At 37.2% G+C, this 16893-nt stretch overlaps 2 long non-coding RNA genes across 2 annotated transcripts; both read right to left on the bottom strand.

The window, feature by feature from the left end:
- Positions 1–7166: 7166 nt before the first annotated feature.
- LOC143720668 (uncharacterized) lies at positions 7167–10642 on the bottom strand. The gene is made up of 5 exons (XR_013196610.1): positions 10521–10642; positions 9667–9765; positions 9443–9562; positions 7884–8004; positions 7167–7569 (listed from the first exon to the last, which is right to left on the bottom strand). It is a non-coding gene; the product is annotated as an uncharacterized LOC143720668 (long non-coding RNA).
- Positions 10643–11109: 467 nt separating this feature from the next.
- On the bottom strand, positions 11110–12900 carry LOC143720671 (uncharacterized). The gene is made up of 3 exons (XR_013196614.1): positions 12574–12900; positions 12218–12480; positions 11110–11251 (listed from the first exon to the last, which is right to left on the bottom strand). It is a non-coding gene; the product is annotated as an uncharacterized LOC143720671 (long non-coding RNA).
- Between the last annotated feature and the right edge of the window lie 3993 nt (positions 12901–16893).

Here is a 16893-nt window from a genome sequence, read left to right as displayed (position 1 = left end):
GAGGATAAGAGGATAAAATTCCTCCTGTGCTCCACATACGATGTCCTACCAACACCAGTGAATCTCCATCGTTGGGGGCTGGTTGAGAGCCCAGACTGCACACTGTGTGGGAAACCGGCAAGCCTTGAACATGTGTTGGCATCATGTCAGGCTAGCCCGGCTGATGGCAAGTTTAGATGGAGGCATGACCAGATACTTGCAGAGCTGGCTACAGGCCTGGAGGAAGAGAGAAGGAAGAACCTCAACAGCACGAGGACGACGGCACCCCATTTGATCAGGTTTGTTAGAGCAGAGAAGAGCTCTAGCAGGACATCAACTGGCGCAGGAATCCTGACATCGGCTACTGACTGGGACATGAGAGTTGGCCTCCGGACACAGCTCAAGTTTCCAGAGGAGATCCCTACCTCAACTCTCAGACCAGACATAGTTCTGTGGTCCAGAGCAACAAAACAGGTGGTGCTGCTCGAACTGACTGTGCCATGGGAGGAGAGGATAGAAGAGGCCCATGAGAGAAAGCTTGGGAAGTACCAATCACTCACCCAACGGTGCTAACAGGTGGGATGGCAGGCATGGAACTTGCCAGTGGAAGTAGGCTTCCGAGGATGTTGTGGGTTAATAGACGAAACACTGTTGAAGGAGGGTACCCACCTGATGACCCGAAGAAAGCACCTTGGGCCCACACCACAAAGCTCAGTGGGTTGGACTTGTAATGTGCGAGTGTTGGCCATCACCTCAGATAGGCGGCAGGGACTTCACCCAGCCATTGAGGTGAGTGCGATGATCCCATCGTATTTTAGACTAATAAAAAAATATATATGTTTGTGTGTGTGTGTGTATGTACAAACAGAAACACACACACACACACACACACACACACACACACACACACACACACACACACACACACACACACACACACACACACACACACACACACACACACACACAAGCCCTCTATGTTTAACATAAAGAAATTCATCAAAATAAAAATACTTGAAAAGTTACATCTAAAGGAAATCTAGATACTCAGGACATTCATTGCTTTTAGTTTTAAATAATTTATTTAGTTTTATTTAAATACATGCTCTATGCTTGTAAAATACATTTAATTTAACCTGTCCTCAGCATGGTCACAATGTAATGTTTAAAAATGCATCTATTCAAAAATATGCATTTCAATTTAAAGGGGTGGTTGATTATTTACATTTATTCATTTAGCAGAAGCTTTTATCCAAAGCGAGAACAGTAAGCAGTTAAACTAACAAAAGGACAACAATATGCAAGTGCTATGACCCTTCCCCGCAGTACATATACTTTATATCTATATATCTATATATATCTATATATATATCTATATCTATATATATATCTATATATATCTATATATATATATGTATTAATGGATTAGGTGTTGATTATGATACTTTAGTTAGTGTGTAATTTTGCTGTTTGAGCATAAACAACATCTGAAAAAGTTACAATGCTCTAAAGAAATCGTTTAATAAGGACAACAACAAACGGCTGGAAGGGCCTACACGACATTCCTCCTAAATACATTCCTAAAATTTAAAGAAATCCTGACCCTCATAGTCCATGTTGAGAGGAGGAAGAGTTGTTGTAGTTGTGCATATTTGTGAGTCTGCTCAAGCTGTCGCATCCGTCTTTTCACATGGATACATTATGTAACACAAATGCAATAGCATGTCATCTGTAGGCATCTTACAACAGTTCCCACAGGAGCGATTTATAGATTATCATGACAGAATATGCTAATCAAAGACTTGAAGATAGTTAACACATCAGTGACATACATTCATCAACTAACCATTCAGAAATGTCCTGTTCCTTTCTACATGTTGTCACTCCTTCTTAGGTCACTCCGTCTTTGTCCGACTCCAGTTTAAACATAAAAAGCAGAACAGTTTCTGACATTTTAGTGCGTGTCTGTGCGAAGCAGAGCCGTTGAAAAAAAAAAAAAAAAAATTTAACTATATGGCTCCGGTGTGAAGTAATCGGAGTTGCTTACACACTCTTGAAGCTCCGCCCTCTTTTCTGGGAACAGGAGCTCATTTGCATGTAAAGTGACACACATGAAACGACTCGTTTTTACTGACCTCAAAGGGACAACTTTAACACGCTGTACATGATCTGTGGGGTATTTTGAGCTAAAACTTCACATATACACTCAGGGGACAACAGAGACTTATTTTACATATAGTAAAAAGGGGCATTATACCGCCCCTTTAAAGGGACACTATGTAGTTTTTCAACCTTCATAATATATTTCCAAGGCGTGATTTTTTTTCCCAAACCACTTCAGCGGAAATCCCGCCCTGCAGCCGATTTCATTGGTTTAGGTTACAGTGACGGGTAGGTTTAGGGATCAGTGTTTGGTGTAGGCAATCAGTACAGTGATTGACATGACCAATGAAAACTTTAGAATCGGCTGCAGGGCGGGATTTCCGCTGAAGTGGTTTGGGAAAAAAAATCACGCATTTCCAAGACCCTTGAGATGGTAGCTACATTGACTTACAATAGGTTGAATGACACGTCTGCCGTAGCCTGACAGTGTCTGTATCGCTTTTACTGTCACTATGTAACTTCGGGTTTCGGGTAGGAACCCGAGCACAAAAAGAACTACAAAATTCGACTGCTTTACGGCATACGTCACTTCCCCGACTTCCTCAGATTCTGACGTGAGAGCCCAACTAGAACTAGTGTTTGATCCCCGCCTGTATGTTGTTGCAACAACTAAAAGCAACAACTAAAAGGAAGAAGGCAAAGGTTTTGCCAGAGGAGACTAAAAGAAGAAAAAGGGAGCGTGACAAATTAAAAGGCCGATCGAGGATCAATATTGGAGCGAGAGCAAGACAGTTTGAAGACGGTGAGAGTGCGCGGGTGCGACCGGTGTTGTGCCGAATTCTGACCCCCGCCAAATTATTACCCCCCTAGTATGGTAGGTTTAGGATTAGTTGTGGGGGAGGGGTTAGGATTAGGGGTGGGGTTAGGATTAGGCCATCAGCTACTGATTTCAACGAGGGGGGTAATAATTTGGCAGGGAGTCAAAATTCGGCACAACACCGGCTCTCTCTCTCTCTCTCCTCGTTCTTTCAGTAAACATGCTTGTATCACAAGCGCAGCAGTCAATCATCTATAAAGTGTTTATAAATTTATAAATAAATCAGGGATTCTGGGAGCTGATACCGCGTTAAATGTAAAAGGCTGAATAACATGGCTGGCCATGTTATGGAATCTATCTGGTCATCCATTTATCTTCATGAATCAAGTAATGCTGGTAGAGTAGCGAATAATCAATCTGGTAGCTAACGTTAAACACTAACATGCTAGTTTACGATGGTTATAATAAATAATCTTTCAGGTTAACTATCCTAATGTCTGCAGGCTGATAGTCATGTTTGTTTATTTATTTTTCTGGTGAATGTGTCTTGCCTCAGGCTATAATGCAAATCAATTTTCAAAATTGCAATAATCATGTCTAACAACATCATAACGGACATTGTTACGAAATAATGCGACGTACATGTAACTTTATTGATGTAATCTGGCATTTTGTAATGTTTACATTACACTCAAAAAACACAAATGAAAGTATACAGTAGGCCTAGGCTATAGGCTATTTACTTGTAATTTAGCTGTAATCATGTCAAAACATTATAAGCCACCAGTGACGCTCTGCGTGAGTGGTAGGCTATTTAGGACAGTAACGTTAAATACAAGTACTCTACAGCGACTCATGAGGGCGCTGTTTGACAAAAACGGAATTCCTGCATAGTGTGCCTACATAAAGGCAGGCAGAGATCTGAAATATATCAAACGATACAAAAAGTAAATCTTGAATTATATTTTCCCATAAAAAAATTGCCTATCGAAGTTGTGTCCTCACTTTGCGTCAACTCAGTCAGGATTTTTTATAATTTTTAATAAATCTGGGGACCCCTTTCCTATTTCCTGCTCATTGTGGATCTCACAGTATGACACAGTCCTGAAAGTTTTACCTTTTGTATATTTTATACAAACAATGTTGAAGTCTCTTCGGTCACAGCTTTAACATGTCAACTCCATCACATAATAGTTTCGGTAGATAGTTATGCGATAAATAATTATAATTACAAGTAACTAACCCTAAAACAAACCCTAACCGTAACTTTATAGTTAGTATATAGTTAATTAATATTACTCAGTACAATGTAACTACATCACCTTAAAATAAATTGTCACCTTTGTTTTGCATATGGGGAAATATTCTAATGTTGTTTCATAATTTTATTTCCATATTTGGCCTTCTTTACACCTACTGTCACCATGAATTCAAAAATGATGATCCTAATTTTTATGGAATATTGCAGTTCTTATTATGAATAATTAATTTGTACACAATTTTATTTTATTTTTTACAACCTGATCACCGCAATGGCAAACCTTGATATAATGGACTTCATAGAAATCCAACATGCCAGTTTCCCTTGCTTAAGTCATGCAGGTCGGCACAAATAAAATGTACGTAACTGATGCAGTTTAAAGACTGGCTACAGATTCTTTGGATTCACATTAGGAACATTTCTGGTGGTACATAATAAAGCTTATCATTACACTCAACCTAACATACGCTTCTTATATTATGTGAGCTAATGGAGACCCAAAATGAGACGGAAAGGATTATTGTATTAAATTAAATATTAGTTTAAAAAATAATCAGTTGTCTTAATTTGTTGTTTTGTCAATCAGTTGTTGTAACCTCAGTTGGACTTTTGTCAACTCTGTCAGTTTTTGTCAACTCCCTCAGTACACTGTCAGAAGGTTTCTGTTAATTTTGAAATAAATATTTTATTCCCATTTATTGTTAAAATATTAAAACATCAACTACATGATATTATGTGTGATTTACTGAGAACATTGGTTATATATGTTTAATATTAAAAAGGAGGGTAAAGAGAATTAAGGAATTTAGGAACTGGATTGTTCATAATAACCCTAACCCAGGACATTTTTTTAGAGAATGTATTTTTTCACTTAGCTTCTTTACTAAACACCATTATTACATAATTGAAGACTTTACAGTTTACACTGTTGTTGGGTGGATCAAATTAAAATAACATGCTTGACACAAATGAAGTTATGAAGTGAAGAAATGTAAATTTTTCAGAAAAACCTGTTCCCTTACATGGTTCATTAGATGACATCTTGGTCTACCAATATAGCAGTTTATAATAATGTGATATTAAAGAATAAAAACTAACTTCTAAAACAAGTGTATGTGCGTGCGTGCGTGGGTGCGTGCGTGTGTGTGTGTGTGTGTGTGTGTGTGTGTGTGTGTGTGTTTTGGATAATTTATTATCAATCTTTCCCTTCTAGATCATCTTACCAACATACATGGTAGAATCAACTTCACATAAATAAGAACCCATTTTAAATACCCCTGTCATAGAATTAAAAAGCCTAATACAAACTTTGGGAAACATGAGGGTGAATTAATTAATTATTTTTTATTGTTTGGGTAAAATCTAATCTTGACTATAATCTTGCCAGCCCAAAACTCATACCAGCAAAGTACACATTAGAGTGTAAATTCAGGTTTAGTGCGTCATGTCTATCTTGTCTTCATGGTTCTTTCATGACTCACATCCTTGTTAGTTTGAGATGATAGCAGCGATAAATGTGCGTGACTGAAAGTTTTTACCCTGTCAAGCTTTCTATTTATTTATTCTCAAACACCACCAGAACATTAAATGTTGATAGGACTGAAAGATAATATTATAATTGTGAATAAGCCTAATCAGATTACACTTCCTTAAAGACACTATAAAAGAGCAAGTGCTGACAGAGAGCTCACATCAGCTCTTGAGGATAGATGTTGTCTCAACGGGGACAGTGATGATGTCCCAGATGTGGATACAAGCAGATTAGCTCAACTTTGTTCAAAATATGAACACTACAGCAGGCTATATTTAAGATAATAAACATGGCATCATGTTTAAATCATATTTTATTCTCCATTTCTGAACACTCCACCTCTTGACGATGGATAGTAAATTACCTCTGGGACAAAGTCTTCTTCAAGCAATATAAGAAGCCTGCAGAGATACTGATGGTATGGATTCAGCATTCACACTTAGGTTATATTGAGTGTGATGTGGATGATAATCTGAGGCCACCAGGGATTTTTAAATGAAAGTCTTGTTAAATTACTGCAATAGCCTATGGAACCAAAACGTCAAAGATTGTTTCTATGTTAGTATAAGCTATTTACTTTTTTTACAAATGTTAACGGTTACCTGAAAATAATGCAATATTTCATTAGCTATTAATTAAGGAATAATATAGGGACTTACAGTTGAAAGAGGTTCATTTTTTAAATGATGTACGTAGATACCTTATCTTGTTAGACTGCTACTTGGACAAAAGCCCGAAATCGGAGTCAAATCGGTGCTCGATCAAACGAGTGACGATCGATACTGTAGGCTGCGTTATGATGAGACACATTGAAATAACGCCGTTATTGTATTGGACAGCCTGTGGTTAACTATGATTTTTATTCTAAAAAATAACAACAACTAATTAATCAAAATCTGCTTTTCTATAATATGCTAAAATAAGAACATATGTGGATAATTGTTTCGGGAGCACTGATGTCAACAGAAATGGGAAAAAATCAACTGAGGGAAATTTGTCCCCTTGAGTAGCTTGACGACAGGGACCTCTTATGGTAAGATGTAGGTAATACATTTCCTCCGGCCAGGTGCTGAAGGCTTTATGTACAGTGGGATTCAAAATCTAAAATAAACATTGGGTATAGAACAGTTTTAGGAGCTTTTTCACTGTAAATATGAAACCATGTACTAGAGATTACATTTAAGTATGGGCTACAATGCCAAATAACATAAAATTATAAATTAAGATACTGATAAATATACAGGCAAACACGTACAGGCAAAATTACTTTCAGATCAAAATTTGTACTCCAATGATTTGTACTATCAATGTAGGCTATGCAGACGGGCACTTTTCTAGAAAAAAAAAAAAAACAAGAGACTTTTATTGATGCTCTTTATTGTGCTTTATTACGATTTTTTTTTATTTAATTGGAAGGAAAAATACATAATTATATACATTACCAAAAAGAATATTCTAAAGATTTTTTTAAATGCCCCCTTCAAGAAATAACTAAATAGATTATGCTTAGAGTTAACTATACCACTAGATCAAACCACAAAGAAAAAAATAAGTGGTGCAATATTTGCCAAACTAATTTTAGCCATTAATACACTACAACAATCAGTTTAAATCATAGGTATTGTCATTTTCGGCTATATATTTTAAAATTGTTGCCTTCTTAGTATGACAGATCAGCAGTAATGGTATAATATACTATATAGCAGATTAAACCAATAGATACATTATTATCCAACATAAAATCAACATAGCATGAAAAGTAGCCAGTTTAAAACACATCAAATGTCCGTATTCTTGGTTGTGTTTTCTCTCACATCCGAGGTATTGACCTTCTCTCAACGGTGTTCAATCAAAATCACACATCATCATTTTATCAATCTGTTGAATTGATATTCAACAAGCTCATTTTAAATAAATACTAATAACAATAAAAAAAACTACGAAATCAATATTGTCATTTTTCTCCTTAATTAAATTAAACAACATAAATCAAAAAAAGTTTTAGACTGTATTTAGACATGGTAACCCGGCTGCAAACCTAATTTTAAAATTAATGGAAAATAAACGAGTTGTCATTAGTTTTATTCTGTAAATACCTTTACTCTTTAAAAAAAGTAAAGACTTTTATGGTTCTTCTGAGAATTTGTTAGAAAAAATATGTGTGTGATCAATTAGGTGTGTAATGCTCTCACATTGATCCGTCGTCGCAGTGGCCAGTACAGGAAGTGACTTCTACATTCATACAGTTTTTGTTCAAGTAAACAATATCTTACAGATCCTGCAGCATCCATCTTTGTCAAATTGCTCTGTTCCCTGTAAGGACACGAATAATAGAAAGGAAATATTGCTTAGAAATTTTGTAAAGTATGATCAATTCCCTCAAAACTATGGAAGCTTGATGTTAGATATGATGGATCTCAACGTCAGAAATATCAGATATATTAAATCCAACCCCGGACGTCAAATCCCTGCCAGAAGATATCAGTCTTCTATGACCATGATGAGAGTTTGACTGGAAAAGCCAGAGAAGAGCAGAAGATGAAGTGCTGATAATAAAAGAGCAGAGTTTGCTGAATAATCTGTTGCGTATGTTTCATTAATCAGTCAGACTTCATCTGAGTGTTTCAATGCTCATAGTCAGTCAATTCTGACAAGAAAAAAAAAAGAATTCTGAGATATAAAGTCTCAATTACCTTTGAGAGTTGATACCTCGCAATTCTTAGTTTAAAAAACAAAGCTTCCATACAAAACATTTATCACAGCCATATGAGAAAAATTCCTTTTCCAAAACATATTGTACATTTTCTTTGATTTACTACAATTTACATTTCATTTTCTTGTTACATTACATGAAATTCTATAACCCAAAGTTCAAACAGTTCCAACTACTTTCATAATCTTTAAAGGAAAATTTTGACCCATACCATTTTGCCACCTGTATGACTTTATTTCACAAAAGGAGTTATTTACTGTATACTGCAGCAGAATATCCAAGCTGCTCTTTTTCACACAATGAAAGTGAATGTTGATCAATGATCAACATTCACTTTCATTGTGTGAAAATCAAGACTTTCAATCAAGATTTTTAGTGAAATGAAGCTCTAGCATACGGTAAGTTCTGCCGGGAAGACTCACTTGTTACGCATTACCTTCTCATCTATCCAATCATGTTCTAATACTTGTGGTATAAACGATAGGTACGAGAGGTAGAGCTACTTACACATGTCTGAGTTCGCAGATGCTGAGCTTCCATTTACCATGGTCCCTTCCCGTACCTCACAGGGTGTCGGCTGCTCCCCTGCCTTCGTCTTCAGACAGGAAATGCTGAGTACGTACTCTCAGATTGCGAGCTACGGGCTATGCCAAAATAACTTTATATCATAATATTGCTTGCTGGGCTGTTAATAAATGGTTAATTGTTACAGTATTATTCTCCCGAGTCTTTCTGGTAGAACTGAAATTTTGTTCCTCACACAAAGTAGACCAGAACTTTTATGATATATTTTATAGTGCTTTTTTTGGTCATTTTATGGGCCCCCATCCTCTTTCATTGCTTGGAATAATATGATCTTGAGTAAATTATGACTATTTGAATGCGTTTCTATGGCTGTGATAATGTTTTGAGATCATTGACAAAAACAAATATATGAAATATGTAAAATACGCACTCAAGCAGTACAAGAAAGCAACAGGCACACAAGCAGAACAAGGGTGTAATGTGTGCTCCTCGAATTACAGATACTCTACTTACAGGAACACAGTCATCTGGATTAAAGGGTGGGCATTGTTTAAAGCTCTCGATTGTCATAAACGTGCCATTCCTTTTCAGACAAGTAGCATTCATACATTTGAAATTGTACTCTTTTCCATCCTAAACAAAATGAGAGACCGGTACATAAGTAAAACAGAGCAGATTAATTGTCTGATGAACTGAAAATATAAAGAAAAGTTTGTTAATGTTTTCATTGAATGTACCTTGAGAACATGTCTGGTGTTGTCTGGCGCATTATAAATACAGGCATCTTGTGTACACGTTCCACAGCACTCTCTCTCATTTTTCACATATTCAAACCCCTTGGAGTGAAAAACAAGTTTATACAGTAGTTTTAATAATCCACTGGCACCTTTTACTACATTTAAAAAAATGTAAACAATATTTGGTAGGAAAACAAATATGTAAAAAGTAACACAGAATGTGAGCACAAAATGCTGCATTAGGGCTGGGCAAACGTAAATAATGATCAAAGATTTGAAATAAGCATCGGCCCAAAAAAAAAAAAATGCACCCAGAAGTGTTTGACGTGGAGTTGCAGCTAGAGCTTCTACTTACAGGCCCACAGTCTTGTGAACTCAAATAAGGACATTCCGTTTTGATCTTCTCGGTCACAAATAAGCCATTAAATTCATGATGTGTAACTGTGGACTTCTCCACAAAAGACAGACAGAATCCATGAGGATTGAAGACCAGAAAAAATATTGTGTGTGCGTGCGTACACATATATATATACACATATATATATATACACATATATATATATACACACATATATACACACACGTATATACAGACATACATGTATATGTAAAAAAAAAGATTTTTAAAATTGCAAATAATATATTTATTTTTACATTTTTGGTGCACATATATTTATATACGTAGAGTGGTTGTGCCTCAGGTGACCTGAGTTCAAGTCCCAGCTTATGATCCTTTCTTACTCTGTCCTCCTTTCTCTCACACTTCGCTTCCTGACCAATCTAATTACTACTGTCCTATCTTAACAAAGGCGAAAAAAAAAACGTGTTGATTTGAAGCTAGAGCTTCTACTTACAGGCTCACAGTCTTGTGAACTCAAGTAATGACATTCTGATTTGGTCTTCTCAGTGATGAACGAGCCATTTATTTGATGACAGGTAACAGTTTCACATGTGTAACTGTGAACTTCTCCATGCTAACAAAATACAGACAGAATCCATGAGGATTGAAGAAAAGAGCAGATTGTTTTTCTAATAAACTGTAATGATGAAGAAAAGTTTGAGAATGTATTTAAAAGTACCTTGAGACTATGAGTGGTGTTGTCTGTTGCATTGTAAATACAGACATCTTGTGTACATGATCCACAGCACTCTCCTTCTTTTTTCAGATATTCAACTCCCTTGGATTGAAAAACAAATTTTATAATTTTAATAAAGCAGAAGCTGGATGGATGTACATGCCACAATGCAACTAATCAACAATGAAGTGAATATCTGAGAAAATAATGCTGCTTTGGTGCTGTACAAAAACTTCCTCAATGACTGTAGAAATGTGTACAATCAGATTAGAACAAGGGTAGTATATGAAAATGCTTCAACTATTCAAAATCAACTGAACAAGTGAATGATGTGTGAAGTTGAAGCTAGAGCTACTACTTACAGGCCTACAGTCTTGTGAACTCAAGTAAGGACATTCTGTGTTGGTTTTCTCAGTCACAAACGAGCCATTTGTAGGAGCCACTAGATGGCGGTGTGCATCAGTGGTGCAGGTGAAAGCCACACCCGTTCCATCACATGGTATTTAAAGCTGCAGTAAGGAGTTTTGAGAAAACGTTGACTTAGCCTGAAAATTTGAAGAAGCACAACTTACAGGTCCAACCCCCTTGCTCTCTGCTGCGCTACAGCCCTCCCTCCACAGCTCCTCCCCCACAGCGGAGCCTGCCGTGAACTCGCAGGCTAGTAAGCAGGACCACCGATGACGGCGGATTATAAACAGTTATGGAACATTCACTAATAGTGACGAAACATCAACAATATGCTTTACATTGACTATGGCCTGCCCATACTTTGACTACAAACTTGGTCCTCAAATCATCATGTATTTTGCAATACATGTATCTTTATAACGTTGCACTCTTTCTATAAGTTATAAATAGCTAGTAATATAACATTAATATAACGGTAACTAACATTACAGTATGTAAGTAATTATACAAGTGATATGTAATGCTAGATACGGTTTGCTAGTACATTATTTCAGCAACATGAAAAGCCAGTGAATTAGCAGGTTTCAATTGTTGCTTACCACAGTGCGTGACATTTTATCTACATGTTATGCTGCTAGAGTTTTGACACAATGGGTCAATGGGCTCTGTCTAATTATTTATTTTTCGCTTGTTTATCGTCATCAGTCTTTTTCCTTTGTTTTATGAGCAGGTGCCACTCGAGAAATTGGCAGTTTAGGTTGTTTCTCCGCCAATAGCACAGCTGCAGCACACCGGCAATCTTGAGTTTGAACGACGGTACGCGCTCGCGCTGTGCAAGAGAGGGGTGATCAGCGCGTACACGAGCGTGATTGACACTGCTAAGACATTCCTCCTGGCTCTGATTGGTTGTTTCTGACCGGGAGCGGTGTAGTTCTGCAAATGGCAATAGGACCACAGGGAGGAGCCAGAGGAGCTTGATTTTTTCACAGATAATCTGTCTCATATTCTATATAATGACAGTTTTAACAAATATCTGTTTACAAAAGTTACCTACTGGAGCTTTAAACTCCTAAATTGGGTTGAATCAGAAAGGGACAGTTGGTGGGAATATATGGTTTTTACCATAGAACCAATGCATTGTAAACTCTGTAAACATCTCATTAAATGGACAAAAAAAAAAAACCTGTTCAAACGGATACCGCTGTGTGCATTGTTTTAACTATGCGTGAAGAACACCTTACCACCTTTCCTGGGCTCATAGGAAAGCCACTACACCATTCATTTCACGGCAAGTAACAGTTTCACATTTAAAATTGTACTCCTCTCCATCCTATAAAAAGACAGACAGACTACATAAAGACTGAGAAAAAGAGCAGACTCGTCACATGAACTGAAAAGATAGAGAATTTTTTTTCTAATGTACCTTGAGAACATGTCTGGTGTTGTTTGATGCATTATAAATACAGGACCCTTGTGTACATGATCCATTTGGGCACATGCTGACAGCACAATCTAAATCTAAATGGAACAGAGTGTGAGGAGACTTGACACTTCAATTTTAAAACAAAAGAAACAAACTCATCTCCTGCAAACTTGCTTGCTGCAACACGGATCTGAGGGATCGGTGACATTGAAAAGCATGAAGCCAGGCTCATTGCAGCTCACAGGGTTCACATCAGGACACTTCTTGGGTTTACAGATCACTGATTGGCTGGCCTTTTCACAGACGCAGTCCTCACAGTGATACTTAAAATGCCGAACTGAAAAAAAAAGAAAGAAAAGCCATTGTAACGCTTCTTTAACGAGTGGCTATGAAGTTAACAGTTTTAAACCTTGCCGTACTTCACGTGGAGTCCCCGAGGGGTCTACGCATCTTACAAGAAAAGACCAAAATCAGAAACATTCTCAAAAATGGCTATGGCATGCATGTTGATGTGTTTGAGGCAGGTGCAAATTTTCTGTACATCTTTATTTTTCTTTCCCATGGCCTTTATCATTATACCTGTATTTAACCAGGAAAAGACTCATTGAGATTAAAAAATCTCTTTTTCAAGAGTGTCCTGGCCAAGACAGGCAGCAGTAATACCACATACAGTACATACAAACATAAAATATGCAAAAACACTAGAAACATAAAACTACTTACACAGCAAATCTTTCAAAGTCAACCACAATACTAAAAACACATTAGGTAAAACATGCAGCCAGATGTGGCTGCCTCCATGTCAATCAACAACCTCGTAAAAGCAACCAATTAGACGAGCTCAGTAAGTTTAATGGATTTCTGTAAATTGTTCCAAGCAGAGGGAGCCGCAAACTTAAAAGCCTTTTTTCCTAGCTCAGTTCAGACCTTTGGGACAGATAGCAGGAAAAGATCCTGGGAACGATGATTATAAGTCCCGGTACTATTTATACTGATATAAGTCAGAAGGTAGGATGGGAGGAGACCTAAAATAGCCTTGTAGTTGAAGATAAGTGTTGAAGTCTCCGTGATAGTGAGGGCCATCCAACATGTTCATACAGTTCACAATGGTGAGTGAGGGCTTTCATACCAGTGATGAACCTCAGAGATCCATGGTATACAGTGCCCAGTGCATGTAAACTTTGAGAGGACTGTAGGATTACAAATTTATTTAAATGTTTAATTTAGATTTCCAATACAATAGTATTTTTTATTGAGAAAGTTTAGAAATGATGAGACCAGGAAATCTCTGCAAACGGTAGGGGTTCCCAGCGGGATATTCCTGACTGTCCCATCTCAGTAGGAGACGGCTAGGCTTTTCCTGTTCTCGTTGTCTCAGCTCATTTACATGCTTTGTTCATCACAATGTAATCCCTCACCCTTGAAATGTATATAAACTACATGAGACCAGGAAATCTCTGCAAACGGTAGGGGTTCCCAGCGGGATATTCCTGACTGTCCCATCTCAGTACGAGACGGCTAGGCTTTTCCTGTTCTCGTTGTCTCAGCTCATTTACATGCTTTGTTCATCACAATGTAATCCCTCCCCCTTGAAATGTATATATGAACTCAATGCATACTGCCTTAGTTAGACTAGACTTGACTTGACTTGGGTACTAAGCAGACTACAGCAAATAAAGAATCCTGCTTAAATAAGTCTCCTGGTTTTCGCTTCTGAGTTTTTCTAAGAAGGAAGAAGTTTACAACAGGACGCATGCATATATAAAACATAACCATAGTCACGTAAAGACATAAACGTGACAGCAACCAGCCTCTTTCTAGATTTAAACGAAAGGCAGGATTTGATTCTGAAGTAAAATCCTAATTTAAGTTAAGTCTTTTAAGTCTTTTTGCTAGCTGCTGAGTATGAAGGCTAAAAGAAAGAGATTCATTAATTAAAATACCAAGATATCTGTACTTAAAAAACACATTCAATTTTCATACCCTGGGAAGTAAGGATTGACGGGAGATATGACTTAGATTTTGAATTTGAAAAAAGCATGACTTTAATAGGCACTACAGCTGGAGTCAAACCCCCAAAGTCCCAGAACAATACAAGACCCCTAATCCTGAAGTCTAAAGTCTAGAGCCTTTGAGGCCCAGATCCAAAACAAGATCTCTTGGCCTAAGAAACAAACTGTCAATTTTACTTCAATGAAAAGGATAACATTCATTTATAACAGCATTTATTTCAAATAACCAATGTTTTGCCTTATTGTCATTGCTTATAATTATTATTCCATGCCAGACATGTTCAGTGACTTTTAATGAATATCAAAGATAACGCACAACAAAGTGGTTTAGGTAAATACTATCTTTTGTATGCTGGAAATAGACTGAGGGCTCTTGTAAGACCATAAACAGACAGATTGGTCAACATATCAGATTATCTATCTGGAGAGGTACTGTATATTAAAGGGTTAGTTCACCCAAAAATGAAAATGATGTCATTAATGACTCACCCTCATGTCGCTCCAAGCCCGTAAGAGCTCCGTTCATCTTCAGAACACAGTTTAAGATATTTTAGATTTAGTCCGAGAGCTTTTTGTCCCTCCATTGAAAATGTATGAACGGTATACTGTCCTTGTCCAGAAAGGAAATAAAGACATCATCAAAGTAGTCCATGTGACATCAGTGGGTTAGATAGAATGTTTTGAAGCATCGGAAATACATTTTGGTCCAAAAATAACAAAAACTAGGACTTTATTCAGCATTTATTGTCTTCCGGTTCTGTTGTGGATCCGCGTTCAGTGACGCTGCTGACGTAAGACGCTGCTGACGTTTGTCTGGTGCGCCAGAGCTTCGTTTACAGTCTGAGGGAGACGCACGCTGGAAACAAAACAATCTTCACAAACATGTCTAAGGATTTCCACACAGAGGATGACTTGCATTTTTTTGCCCAGCCATATTTATTTGAACCCGAATACACGGACGCACCAGATACACGTCAGCAGCGTCTTACGTCATCAGCGTCACTGCGGACTCGTGAACGCGGATCCCCAACAGAACCGGAAGACAATACAATGCTGAATAAAGTCGTAGTTTTTGTTATTTTTGGACCAAAATGTATTTCCGATGCTTCAAAACATTCTAACTAACCCACTGATGTCACATGGACTACTTTGATGATGTCTTTATTTCCTTTCTGGACAAGGACAGTATACCATTCATACATTTTCAATGGATATATATAAGATATATAATGAAATATATTATATAGATATGATGTATATAAGGGCCCTCGCCCGCGGCATAGTTCCAGATACTTACATAATTGTGATGTATTTAATCCTTTTAAGTTATTATTTTGAATTGTAAGATTACAGTTAACACCTTTAAATATTACATAAATGTATTATGAATTTTTAATAAACTTAATGAGTGTATAAATCAGCAGCGAAAAGTAATTCTTGAAAAAATCTGCACAGTAATTTTATAAAATCTAAATAGGTTAATAAAAACAAATTACTATTAGTTCTCTTATAAAATTCAATCAGGCAATCATACATTTCACAATTTTATATGTATTGAGCAGGCTAGGTATAACAAAATATATTGGCTTCATTAATATTTCAGTGCGCAAACCCATGATAACATGAAAAACAGCGTGTATGCGCATCGCGGGATTCGCGGGTGCAGAATGTGCGATTTGTTCCTTTGTTTCACAGTTTTAAATTCCAGTTATTGTGCGTTTGATGCCGATTCATAGTCCTTGTGATGTGTGTGATCTAGCAAGCACACGGTAGTGAGTCGTTTAAAAACAGCAACAAACTCCAACAAAATAAAGTAATTTTATGCAAATCTACAGCCTTTTATCTACAGATCATGCATTATAATGTGAATATATCATATTGGAGAGAGTTTTACCGTGCATCCAAGAGGCGCGCGCGCTTTTTGAATATGAATGGAGAATGATTGACAGCCGCAGAGGAGGGAAAACGAGTTTCCGTATACTTTAATGATGTAAATACACTTCTGTCCCTCACATTAAGCTATGACTTCAGATGACTTTGTCACCCAAACTGACGTGAAAAAAGCGGGACGCGCCGAAAAGCGCGCTGTTTGCATCCCTGCTTGTCAAAACGTGGCAAAGACCCATCAAAAAGCTGCTGTAACAGTATAATGTAACCATTTGGCACTTAAAAAGCACGTCACGACACATAATTTCCCGTCTTCTTTTATTAAAGAATATGTTTGACTTATTTATGAAATGCATAACTGATGCTACTAAAATTTATACTGGCCATTGGGGTGGCCAGTGGGGTGGCAAGGAGTCGGCCA

The sequence above is a fragment of the Siphateles boraxobius genome, unplaced genomic scaffold (assembly GCF_051911475.1).
Source record: "Siphateles boraxobius isolate OS27281-9 unplaced genomic scaffold, OSU_SipBor_1 65, whole genome shotgun sequence".
NCBI lineage: Eukaryota > Metazoa > Chordata > Actinopteri > Cypriniformes > Leuciscidae > Siphateles > Siphateles boraxobius.
The sequence above is the reverse complement of the archived record's forward strand: the minus strand, read 5'-3'. Positions and strand labels throughout refer to the sequence as shown.